The 12,952-nt window shown below is 38.6% G+C and overlaps 1 long non-coding RNA gene across 1 annotated transcript; it reads right to left on the bottom strand.

Moving 5' to 3' along the window:
* Positions 1-9,347: 9,347 nt before the first annotated feature.
* On the bottom strand, positions 9,348-12,063 carry LOC144366592 (uncharacterized). The gene is made up of 2 exons (XR_013425663.1): positions 11,566-12,063; positions 9,348-9,983 (listed from the first exon to the last, which is right to left on the bottom strand). It is a non-coding gene; the product is annotated as an uncharacterized LOC144366592 (long non-coding RNA).
* Between the last annotated feature and the right edge of the window lie 889 nt (positions 12,064-12,952).

Here is a 12,952-nt window from a genome sequence, read left to right as displayed (position 1 = left end):
TTCTCTTGATCATCATCATTATTAGCTGCCATCTTTTATTGTGAGCTTTCAATGTATCAAATACTCTGGTGAGAACTTTAGCTACACCCTCTCCATTTTTTTTCCATGTCAAATTTTAAAAAGTCATTTTCTTTAGTTCTATTTGGCAGACAAGGAAACCGAGATTCAAATTAATGACATGATGAGCACTCATATATTAAAAGTTCTTCCCATTCATGTTTAGATGTAGAAGCTCGAGTATGAGAGGGTTCTATCAGTTAACTCCTACAAATTTCAAATGATTCACCCCTAACCACACCACCGATGCTGCTAATGCCTAAATGTTTAGCCATTGGAAATCCTTTTATGATGGAAGTTTCAGGTAAGTGTCAGGAACATTTCAGGGTAGTTGAGGTATGTAGTTATTTTCCTAGGCAAAAACAATTCTTATACAAGTTCCCTGACTACAGAACAGATAAAGAAAAAAAAGAGTGCTTCTAAACCAATTTAGCCCTCCAGAGGGAAAGCACTGGATCAGGGAGGAAATGTGGGAAGTTCTCCTTGGAGCTTCCTCTACCCATGTGACCTTAGTCAGTTCAGCTATTACATGGAGACCATTGTTTAGTTGCTATGGACTGAACAAAATTCTCATGCTGAACCCCTAACCCAAAATGTGATGGTATTTGGAAATGAGGTCTTTAGAGGTAATTAGAGTTAGATGAGGTCATGAGCATTGAGTCCTGGTTCAATAAGATTGGTGTCTTTATAAAAGAAGGAGAGACACAAGTTCTCACTCTCAGGACCTATGCATCATGGAAAGACCACATGAGGACATAGAAAGAAGGTGGTCATCTGCAAGCCAGGAAGAGAGCTCTCATCAGAATCCAAACTGACCAAAATTGGGATCTTGAACTTCCAGCCTTTAGAATTCTGGGAAAATAACATTTCTGTTATTAAAAAAACAACAACAACAACATTTTTTTTTCCTTTAATGGAAGTCCAAGCTAAAAAATCTTGAAGGACTTTCTTTCTTTCTTCCAGGGCATGTTTTCTGTTAGATGACAACATGCTCTTTCACCTGCAGGTCACTTAATGCTGCCGTGTCTTCTTAGTAAGCAGTCCTTCCATTGACGAAAGAACAAATAATTTAACTTATCCCAGTAAGTGATGTCAGGCAGGTGCCAAGTCTGCAAGCTGTGTACATGTTCTGTCAGCACAGACGTGAGTACGACACCTGGGTTATTGTGATAACTTCCCTCTTCAGGTATCCTACAAACTAAATAAAGACACCGTGTGCCTAACAGCCACAATTGAAGTTTTTCCCTGGGATTTTATTTTCTACCCTGAATTGCTATAATGCCCAGTACTATAGATTTATGGCTAAAATTACAAGGTTTGAAGTTATATTCGGCACAATCTACAAGCTGATCAACTTTCAGAAAATAAATGGATCTCTCTCAGCCTTGTTTTGCTCACCATGAAAACAGTGGTAACCATAACTACTAATTATTATTTTACTGCAAGGAAAAAATATAATAACCCATAGAGAAGAAAGAAATCCTAATTCCAATAATAACAGAGTAGCTTATATTGGACTAACACTGCCACAGACAATAATTATATACTACAAATGAAATATTTTAAGAAATGCATTTTTTCAAGTCACTGGGCACTGAGCGTGATCAAAACCAGGCAGTCCAAAAACCAGAGTGTATTCTATCCATGAAAGAAGGAAACTGCATGGGGTAAGATCCATGTCTGTTTGACTCTTTTCCTATGAGCACTGGTCTACCCAGCGCAGACTAAATGTAAGTGAAGAATAAAGCTGCAGTCACATGGGTTAAGGTGTCAGAGAACTTCAGTGTCATCAGAGTGGCTGGAAATTGATGAGAAAAATTCAGGAATGAGGGAAGATAAGAGATGCCACTAACACCCCCCCCCAAAAAAAAATTCCTCAAATCTCTAGCCAGCTCCTGAATAGGGTAGAAGAGGGAGAGACTCAGGGAACCCATAAAGGCTAATGTCGAAAACTGACTATTGTTCTATTGTTATCCACATTTGGGGATAATCCCATCATGCTCAAAAAGCTTAATAAACATCTTGGGCATTCCAGAAAAGATGTGACTACTAAATACAATTTATCAAGACCAAGGGATTATTCCTAAAAGTAAAAGCAAAATGGAAATATGCACACCCTAAAAATGTGTAAAACCAAAAGCCTTCACAAGTTCAACATGACCACTCAGGAGCAAAATTACCAGGACAAATGCTGATAGAGAAAGATTATTAAAATATCTAGAATATCTACAGTAGATCATCCATAATATCCATCTCTACTAAACATTAGAAGAAAGAAATGTGACCCATCATCAAGAAAAGAAGGAAAGTAATAGAACCAAAAATGTCCTAGATGTAACTAGCAAATAAGAACTTCAGTGAGATTTCTATAAATGTGTTCAAAAACTCACAGGGAAAAAAATGTTATAGTGAATAAGAGAGAAATTATCAAAAGAGAAATTTAAACTATAACGAAGAACCAAATGGTGATTCTAGCGCTGACACATGCAATGTTAGATCTGATAGATTACTTGAGTGGGATTAGTGGTAGAACAGAAAGCATAGGCAAAAGGGTTAGTGGACTTGAAGGGAGTTGGATAGAAATAATCTAATCTGAAGATAAGAGATAAAAGTTACCAGGGAAAATATGAACAGAGCTTCAATGACCTGTGGGAGAACAAAGGGCAGTCTAATATCTTCATGATTGGAGTCCTCTAAGGAAACATGAGAGAAGAACAATGGAGACAACATCGAATAATGAATGAAAATTTCCCAAATATTGTGGAAAAAATCAAATAAGAGATTAAAGTCACAGCAGCCCGCAAGCAGGGTAAATATAAAGATAATGACATATCAGAATCAAACTGCTAAGACAAAAAGAGAGAAATCTTAAAAGCAGTCAGGAACAATGGTCACAAGGGAAACAAGGAATGGTGGCCAAATCCTGATTCCTCATCTGAGAAAACAGTTGCCCCAGAAGCCAATGGAGTGACATCATTCATTTGTGGAAAAACAAACAAACAAACAAATTTAAAAAACTGTTCACTTACAATTCCATATCAAGTGAAAATCCCCATCAAAATTAAGATGAAAATGAAAACAGTATTTAGATAAATAAAAGTAGAGAGAATTAATTTCAAGAACACTCATAAAAACAAATAGCAAAAGAGTGTTTGGGGGAAAGTAACATTAAGTGAAACCTTGGATCTTCAGAAACGACCCCAGAATTGTAAACTGGGTAAAACTGAAAGCTATGGTTTTATCTTCTAATCTCTTTAAAAGACAATTGATGAATCACAGACTTAACTTTAAAACTATACTAGAAGAAAAAATCTCTGATGCATGAGTGAGACAAAGATTTCTTGAATACAACATGAAAAACATGATTCACTGGGCTGGGGATGTGGCTCAAGCGGTAGCGCGCTCGCCTGGCATGCCTGCAGCCCGGGTTCCATCCTCAGCACCACATACCAACAAAGATGTTGTTGTCCACCGAAAACTAAAAAATAAATATTAAAAAATTCTCTCTCTCTCTCTCTCTCTCTCTCTCTCTCTCTCTCTCTCTCTCTCTCTCTCAAGAAAAGAAAAACATGATTCACAAAAGAAAAAACTTGATAAGTTGGATCACCAAAAACTTAAACCTTTTCTACAAAAAAACACTGTTATGCAACTGAAAAGAACAAATCAAAACTAGGGGAAATATTTATAAAAGTCATATCTGACAGAGGACTTTTATTCAGAATATATAAAGAACATTCAAACTCTAATAAAAATAAGCCCATTTTAAAAAACCTGGGAAAAGTAATTGAACAGATATTTCACAAAGAAGATATATGGAAAACAAAGAAACACAGGGAGATATGCACAACAGCACTAGCCATTAGAAAAACACAAATGGTGGTACATGCCCATAATCCCAAAAGGATCAAAAGTTGGAGGCCAGCTGGGGCAACTCAGTGAGACTCTGTCTTACAATAAAGGAAAGACTAAATCCTCTAGCAATAGAGGCTTTCCTTAGCATGCAAGAGGTCCTGGGTTCATTCCTCAGTACTGACAAAAAAAAATAGCTTCTCATTTTAAAGTGCAAATTAAAGTTCCATTAAGATCCTACTATATATAAACAATAATAAGTGTTGGCGAGGATGTGGTGAAAAAGGCATAGTCATACATTGCTGGTGGGACTGCAAATTAGTGCAGCCAATATGGAAAGCAGTATGGAGAATCTTTGGGAAACTGGGAATGGAACCACTATTTGATCCAGCTATCCCACTCCTTGGTCTATATCCAAGGGACTTCAAAACACCTTACTACAGGGACACAGCCACATCAATGTTTAAAGCAGCACAATTCACAATAGCTAAACTGTAGAACCAACCTAGATACCCTTCAGTAGATGAATTGATAAAGAAAATGTGGTAAATATACACAATGCAATATTACTCGGCAATAAATGAGAATAAAATCATGGAATTTGCAGGTAAATGGATGGTGTTGGAGAATAAAATGCTGATTGAGGTTAGCCAATCCCAAAAAACCAAATGCCAAATATTTTCTCCAATTTAAGGATACCGATTCATAATGTGGTGGGGCAGGGCCTGGGAGGATTAGACTAACTCTAGATAGGACAAAGGGGAAGAGAGAAGGGAGGAGAAGGAAGGAGGCATGGGGGTAGGAAAGACGGTGGAATGAGATGGACATCATTACCCTAAGTACAAGTATGAAGACACAAATGGTGTGACTCTACATTGTGTACAACCAGAGATATGAAATATTGTAGTCTATATGTGTAATATGAATTATAATGCATTCTGTTGTCATATATAACAAATTAAAATAAATAAATAATTTTTAAAAATTCATCTTTTCAAATGACACATTCTCACCAATAAAAGAGAAACAGAAGAAAATGGAACAGAGGATGTAGAGTGTAGCTCTTTCCTACAGTTGTCCTAACAAACTTGTTGGTTTGAAACAGAAATTTGTTCTCTTACAGTCTGTAAGCTAGAATTCCAAAAGTAAGGTTTTATCAAGGACATGCTTCCCCCGAAATTTCTCAGGAAGAATTCTTCCTTGCCTCTTCCTAATTTCTGATTACTACTGGCCATGCTTGATTTTCTTTGGCCTGTAACGATATCACTTCAATTTTTACAGCCATCCTTACATGACTGTCTTCCTTCTATTTGCATATCTCCAAATTTCTCTCTTTATAAGGACAACTATTATTGAATTTAGGGCCCACTGCATTCCAATAAGACCTCATTTTAAGTATATTTGCGAAGACCCTATTACCAAATAAGGTCACATTCATAAATACCAGGGGTTAAGTCTTCAGCATATCTTTTGAGGAGACATGACATGGAACAACTACAACTCTTATATAGAGTACTGGTAGGAACATAAAATTGTACAACCATGTTGCAAAACAATCTGGCAGTGTTTTATAAAGTAAATACTTGCCATATACATATACCAGCCATATGCAAAGGACTGAAGATAGAGTCTACCCCCAAATCCTAAATTGAAATCCTATCCCCTTGATATGATTTTTATTAGGAGGTGGGACTTTTAGGAAGAAATTAACAAGGGCAGAGCCATCCATGATGGGCTTAGTGCCCTTGTAAAAAGTACCCAAGAGAGCTCTCTTTCCTTCTTTCTTCTGAATGGGGATACAATGAGAAGTGAGCCATCTACAACCTGGAAGAGATCCCTCACCAGAACCTGCCTGTGCTGGTACCATGAACTTAGACTTCCAACCTCTAGAACTATAATAAATAAATTCTTATTATTTATAAGTCATGCAATCTATGGTACTTTGCAATAATAGTCTAACCTAAGGTGCTCTATGAATCCAGCAATCCCACTCCTAGGTATTTACTCAAGAGGAATGAAAATTTCTGTAGTAACACAACCTCTATATGAATTCGTACAGCAACCTCATTCAAAATAAGACAAACACTTAATAGATGTAACAACATGGATGAAACTCAAAGGTATCTTGACAAAGTTAAAGAAGCCAGTCTCAAATTTAAATATTCTATGATTCTATTATGTAACACTCTGGAATAGGAAAAACTATAAGGAGAAAGAATACATTGGTAGTTACCAGAATGGGAAGAGGAGAGATGATTGTCTACAAAAGGGTAGCACAAGGAAGTTTCTCCAAGTGACAGAATGGTTCTGTATCCTGATTTTGGTGGTTTTCAGGTGTGTTACAGTTTAGAATTGAGGTGTTCCTCAAAAAGCTCATGAGTGAGGGCTGGGGATGTGGCTCAAGCGGTAGAATGCTCACCTGGCATGTGCTGGACACTGGGTTCAATCCTCAGCACCACATAAAAATAAAATAAAGATATTGTGTCCACCTAAAACTAACTAACTAAATAAATAAATATTTTTTAAAAAGCTCATGAGTTAGAAAATGCAAGAATCTTAGCAAGTGAAATGATTAGGTTATGAGAGAAGTAACCTAAATCATTGGCTTAATCCACTAATATGGATTAACCAGGTGGTAACTGTAGGCAGCTAGAGTGTGACTGGAGGAGGTGGGTCACTGGAGGTGTGCCTTTGGGGTCTACATTTTGTCCCCGGTGAATGCAGTTTTCTCTCTCTGCCTCCCGATTACTGTGTCCTAAACTGCTTTCCCCCACCACCCGCTTCCACCATGATGTTCTGCCTCACCTTGGGCCCAGAACAATGGAGTCAGTCATCTACAGACTGAAACCTCTGAAGCATCAGCATTAAATCAACTTTTCTTCCTTTAAAATTGTTTTGTCAGATCTTTGGATCACAGCGATGAAAAGCTGGCTGACTGAAAGAAGGTGGTCACATAAATCTCTATATAGTTGAAACACAGAGACCCATACACCAGTAAAATGTCCACTTTACCATGTTTAAACTTAAAGCATTTTTTTGAAAAGAATGTATCAACATCACCACAAACTCACTAATGTGACTCAAGTTTAAAATACCAATATCGCCAACTGTGGGCAAGAATGTGCACCAACTTGAATTCTCATGTATTGCTGAGGGGAATATAAATGATCAACCACTGGTAGCTGCTTATAAATATAGACCTAACTCATGACCCAGCAGAAAAGAAAACACACATCAACAAGAATCTTTGTACAAAAAAAAAAAAATGTTAATACCTCCAAACTGGAAACAACCATCTAGCAAAAGTGAATGGATAAGCAAACTACGGCATGTTCATGCAATGGACTATTTCAGAGCAATAAGAAATTAGTGGCTAAAACCTACATGTATGAATGCTAAATGCATGCTAAGTAAAAGAAAACAGGCTGAAATGCCACTACACGGTAATTTTTGAACAGGCAAAACGAGTCCATGGTATAAGAAAACAGCAGAGGTTGCTTCTGGTGGATGCAGCACAACTGGAACAGGGCACCCAACAGCTTTCTGGAGTGATAAAAAATTCTGCATCTGGATTGGGATGCTGGGTTGAACTTCTCAAAACACGGGGCAAATATCAAAACTTCAACTTGAATGTAAGATTTGGAGGTTTCATGACACGTACATTTTATTTCCGTAACAAATACATAATAATGCCCGTAGAGCACCTATCAACAGTGCCTTGGACACAGTAAGCATTCCATTTCTGCTAGCTATTTTATTGAAGTTATTCATCTACCTCTGCTACACTCACAGGTGAGCAATGTGAACCTCTCTGAGAATAGCCATTTTGTCTTTCTGTTCATATGCACATTTTTGTCTAGCATAGTGCTGACCCTCAAATGATGAATTTTAGCAGAATGAATGATAGACTGGCTCAATGAAAGAATGGGTTAATCAGTGTAATATCAGAATTGCAAGTAAAGGTCTTCCATCCCTAACCCCACCTCTTAGCCTGTTTGTATGAAGTCACCTGTTCTGAGATATCTTCTTACAATGGCAGGTCAATAATTGCTTCATAAGGCAAACTACTTTATTGTTGTCCAGTTTATATTAGGAAAAATATATAGATTTTTTTCTTATATTTTTTGTTAGGCTTACCTGAGGATTTCGAGGTGCAATTACAATCCCTTTTTCTACCATGGCAGGTGCATTTGATCACTGTGGATCAGAGCAAGGATAGCTGAGACATAGGAGGCTCTGGCCTCAAGTGCAGATTTTAAGGGAGAAATCAAAAAGCACAACAATAAAGATAAATGATCTTTTAACACATATTTAAACAAACTACAGCTCACCAAGGCAAACCTTAAAAAGTTGAATGAAGATTTTCTGTTAGGGCTAAACCATAGGATTGCGTCTCAAGCTTCCCCAAACTATAGCCTATTTTTTTAAGGGATATTTTTGTTTGTTCTCTAGCAACCCAGAAACCAAGGCCTCCTATGCAGGAATAATAAATGAATCCAGCTCCCAGCACACCCTGCAGGCTGCTTTTCCATCAAACAAACATGCAGTCAGTCTTGTAGTAATAAAGTAGCCTCAAGGTACCTTTTCCAAAAGTGACAAACCTCCTGAAGCAAAGATATACTTAACCAGCTATGATCCTACCTGATCAATTCATGAGGAAGGAAGGAAGGAAGGAAGGAAGGAAGGAAGGAAGGAAGGAAGGAAGGAAAGAAGGAAGGAAGGAAAGAAGAGAGAAAGAGAGAGAGAAAGAAAGAAAGAAAGAAAGAAAGAAAGAAAGAAAGAAAGAAAGAAAGAAAGAAAGAAAGAAAGAAAGAAAGAAAGAAAGGAAAAACTAAAGCTAAGATCTTATTTGGTGACTCACTGTCATTAGGCTTTCAGTTTTCTCTTGTTATATTCAAAAGCTCTGCTCTCGTGAGAGCTACCATTTCTTTAGTACCTTCTATGTGCCAGGCTCAGTGCTTGGCACTTATCATTGTACATCTTAACCTTCAAAACAGCTTTACAAAAGAAGTTGCAGTACTTACATTTTTTTAACTTTCAATTTTTTTGCAATTCAGAGATAGGAAGTATCTAGCTCAAGGTAACATGACTAATTTTGGTAGTGGAGTCAAATCTGTATTCCTCTAAGATCAGAGCTGCCCATGTCCAATATGCCCCAGACAATGGTGGTATAACGTAGTCTCTCTGGCAGTAATTCCTCAACATCACTCATGCATCATAATGTTGTCACTTTTTCCATGTCTGTATAAAATTTCCACGGCTCATGCTATTATGTGCATGAGAATTTTTTAATAAATCAAATTTTAATAAAGTTTAATAAAATATAAAGTTTAAATAAACTTTAGTGATTTTATAAATTGGAATGAATATCAGCACGTATGAACATGGCATGATGAATTCCATGATTAAGGTGCCAATCAAAATTTAAAAACTTAAAAAAGTAAATGAATATCACTTTTTATATGTGAAAAATACACACTGGAAGAACAAAGCAATGCAATTAAATGCCCCCCGTGAACCAAAGGCTTGCACACTCTGCCGAAAAGGGTCAGTAGCAAGTGCTAGAGAGGTGACAAGGTCAGAATAGAATCCAACAGTCTTTTTTTTTAACATTTTCTATGTTAATCCTAGTGGGGTTTTCTAAACTTTTATTATATTAATTTATTTTTATGTGGTGCTGAGAATCGAACCCAGGGCCTTACACGTGCAAGGCGAGCGCTCTACCGCTGAGCCATAACCCCAGTCCTCCAAGTTTTTCTTTTTGATGTAATCAGAAGAACTGAAAGAAAATTAAAAGCTTTAATCAATGTTACTGACTTCCATGTCCAGGTGACTCCAAAATTGCATTTGAGCACCACCAGTAGTAGGTGTTCCCTGTATTCTCAGCAGTAACGCAGAACCTTCTAGAAGATCATCCACTGTCACAGCACCCACCACATGCCTTTCCAGTTGCCACATGGAAAGTTCTTAGGGTGACATGGAATTGGGAGAGATGTATTCTTGTCTGATCCCGGCCACCAACCAACAATAGTATCTGAGGCAAATTGCAGCATCTTCTTGAACCTCAGCTTCTTCACCTATTAAGAGATAATAGGTGAAGATAATTCCTTTTCCCCACAATCTCTTACAAATCTAAATTCTCTGAATTGAACTTTATCTTTCCAGTTCCTAGAATTCCCCCAAAATTCTAGTATTTAGATTCCATCCCTGTGAATTAAAGCTCTCTTGTTTTCATATTTGTCTTTAGGGAGAGACAAATATTAAGACGTACAAACCTTGATAATTGCCTATCAAATTGCTTTGAGGTTGCTGCTTCCATAGAAGGTCCTTAGGTTTAAATTCACTAATTCAAATGTGATACAGACAAGGAGCCCAGAGCCAGACAGATGAATTTTAAAACTGGTTCTGCCCCTCATTTGCTGCAGGACCTTAGGCAAGCATTTTAACCTCTTCCGGGTGAATAATTTTCATCCTCCTCTACTTTACAGAGTTGTTGTAGGGATAAAATGATCTCATTGATGAGGAAATGCTTGAAACACCACCACCCAAGTTCAGTATGTCATACGATTATTTTCACTGTCAAATGAGATCAGAGGCAGGAGGGTATTTCGATAGTCATATATAAATTGGCAGTTGACCTTGTATGAGTCAGCCTCTTCTGGCCTCTCATTTGAATGATCTGCCACTTAGGCACCTTTTATCACTAAAATTCTATGTTTCAGAGATTGATTTACTGTCAAATATGATCACTGTTACCCCACAATATATCAAACAGGATCACAGAAGAAATGATAAAATGAAGGACCAGTGCCAAAAACAGGAGCAGCAATAGGATTGGGGGCACCAGTCCTGGGCACATTCTTCTCCCTTTGAGAGTTTCCACATCCTCATGAGTAAAGAGAAAAATTAGGCTCAATCTATATACCTGTCTGCTGTTCATGCGGGTCTGGTGTCTGTACTTCCTTCTCTTCAGTGACTCTCAGCATTGCCCAGGGGCAACAGCTCTATCCTGTCCCTAGCCATTAGCACTGGCCATATTCCTTGGAGCTGCATAAGCCCTGGGACATACAGTCAGACCTGGCCAATGAGCAGCTTCCTTTTCCCTGACCATCCTGACTGTTTCAGGGGTAAGCATTCCCCCCAAATGGTCCAAAGAAACTATATCTTAGGTTCTGCTAAAGATGAAAGAGAAGCTTTGACTCCAACAGGATTGTCAACTGTAGATAAGATATGCCTGGAGAATTGCTGGTGGCCATCCGTTTCCCGCCCAGGAAGAGGCTTCCTGAGAATGGAACCAACTCAGAGGAAAGCTGAGAGCAGTCCCTGATGGCATCACCTGGGCACCTAATCCAGTCCTGTCGAAGGACAATCACACAAAGTTACAGAAACCCATACATTGCCTTCTTACCTAACACTAGCCTGAGTTTCGAAGTCCTGATGGACACACAAATGCTTTTGAACCTTGTCCTAAGCAGTCCTGGAGGGTCCCCATAGGTACCCTAGGGGCCGCTGAAGCAAAGATGGGGCAGCCAAATGAACTGGCAGAGTTGTTGAGCCCATGCATCCCTTTAAAATAGAGCAGCTTCTCCATTGTATGTGCTTTGTATGTTGGGGTTTGGGTGAGATTTGCTTTGAAAATAGTTTTCAAGGATACTTGACCTTGTGGTTGCCTGAAGATCTCCCTTTCTGGAATCCAAAGGAAATATCTTGATCTTCACACTGCTGGGGTAAAGGACAAAGCTCAAAGACCTAAAAGTGGGTAGGTAGAGGGAAGGGAGTACCATAGACAATTGGAGGGAATTTTATATGTTAAAAAAAAAGACATGTTGAGCATAGCTCAACCTCAGGTCATGACCACTGTGTGGGTCCAAGAATGTCAGGCATTTTGAATTTTCAAGAGAAGACAGACACCTGGGTTTTTATGTACAAATCTGATTTTAGTTCTCAGCAACTTGTTTAACAACATTTTAAAGCACCTTTGAGCCAAGCAAGATATATCTACAAACTACATTCAAAATGTGAATCACAAATGTACCTCTTCCTTACTAAGTCCATAGATGCTCCTTAGTGGGTCAAATGTCACCATAAAGCAAACAAAGTGCATCTGTGCACTTGTGGTTTCCTGGGGATGGCTTCAGGATTTTCAGTTAGAGTCTCCTAAGGTGTCTATAATACAGAAAATGATTAAAAAAAAAAACTGTTCTACCACAAAATGATTATAAAAGTGTTGTCATGCACAGGTGTAGTGTGTGTGTGTGTGTGTGTGTGTGTGTGTGTGTGTGTGTGTGTGTGTGTGTGTTGTCGTCTGGGTACTGTTTCTCTAGTATTTTCTGTTTCATAGCTAAAAGGTCAGCTCCCTCCTCTCTTGTATCCCTCACTTTCCTCCCAATGAGAAAGAACATTACATTACCATCGATATTTACTGTGCTCAGCCAGCAGAGAAATAAAAAACTCATGGGCCGTTAATCCAGCTTTAACTCTCTGCAGAATTTACCTCTGCCGACACTGTGACAAAGCAGATCATGGAGAAGCATGCTTGCTCTTGATTAGGGGAAGGGCCACTGCAGGAACAGTGCACACCAGCTGACTTTGGTGTACCCATCACATCTGCTCTTCCTTACCATGTGCAATGGGTACAGAGGAGACTGACCAGGAATGCAAAGACTCTGTTCCTATCCTTGAGCTTACCACTAATTAAGAAAGAAATTATCCTTTAATGATATGCGTTTCAGTTTATCTGCTGATTCACTCTTGTCTCCCTTGATGTATTAGACTTTTGCCCCTGTGACCAAAATACAACTTAGAGGAAGAAAGGTTTATTTTCATCTCACAGAATCAGAGGTTCAGACTATGGTCGGCCAACACCACTGCTCTGGTCCTATGTGAAACAGGACAGCCTGGCAGAAGTGTGGTGAAGGAGCGCTGCTCAGTCCATAGCAATCAGGAAGTAGCCGGTGGGCACAAGGAGCCAGAGCTGAGATGCAATTCCCAGGGTCATTTCCCCCCAGTGACCTACTTCCTACAGCCATGGCCCTCTTGCTGCAGT

This window comes from Ictidomys tridecemlineatus, chromosome 1 (genome assembly GCF_052094955.1).
Source record: "Ictidomys tridecemlineatus isolate mIctTri1 chromosome 1, mIctTri1.hap1, whole genome shotgun sequence".
Lineage (NCBI taxonomy): Eukaryota > Metazoa > Chordata > Mammalia > Rodentia > Sciuridae > Ictidomys > Ictidomys tridecemlineatus.
This window is presented reverse-complemented; position numbering and strand designations above follow the sequence as displayed.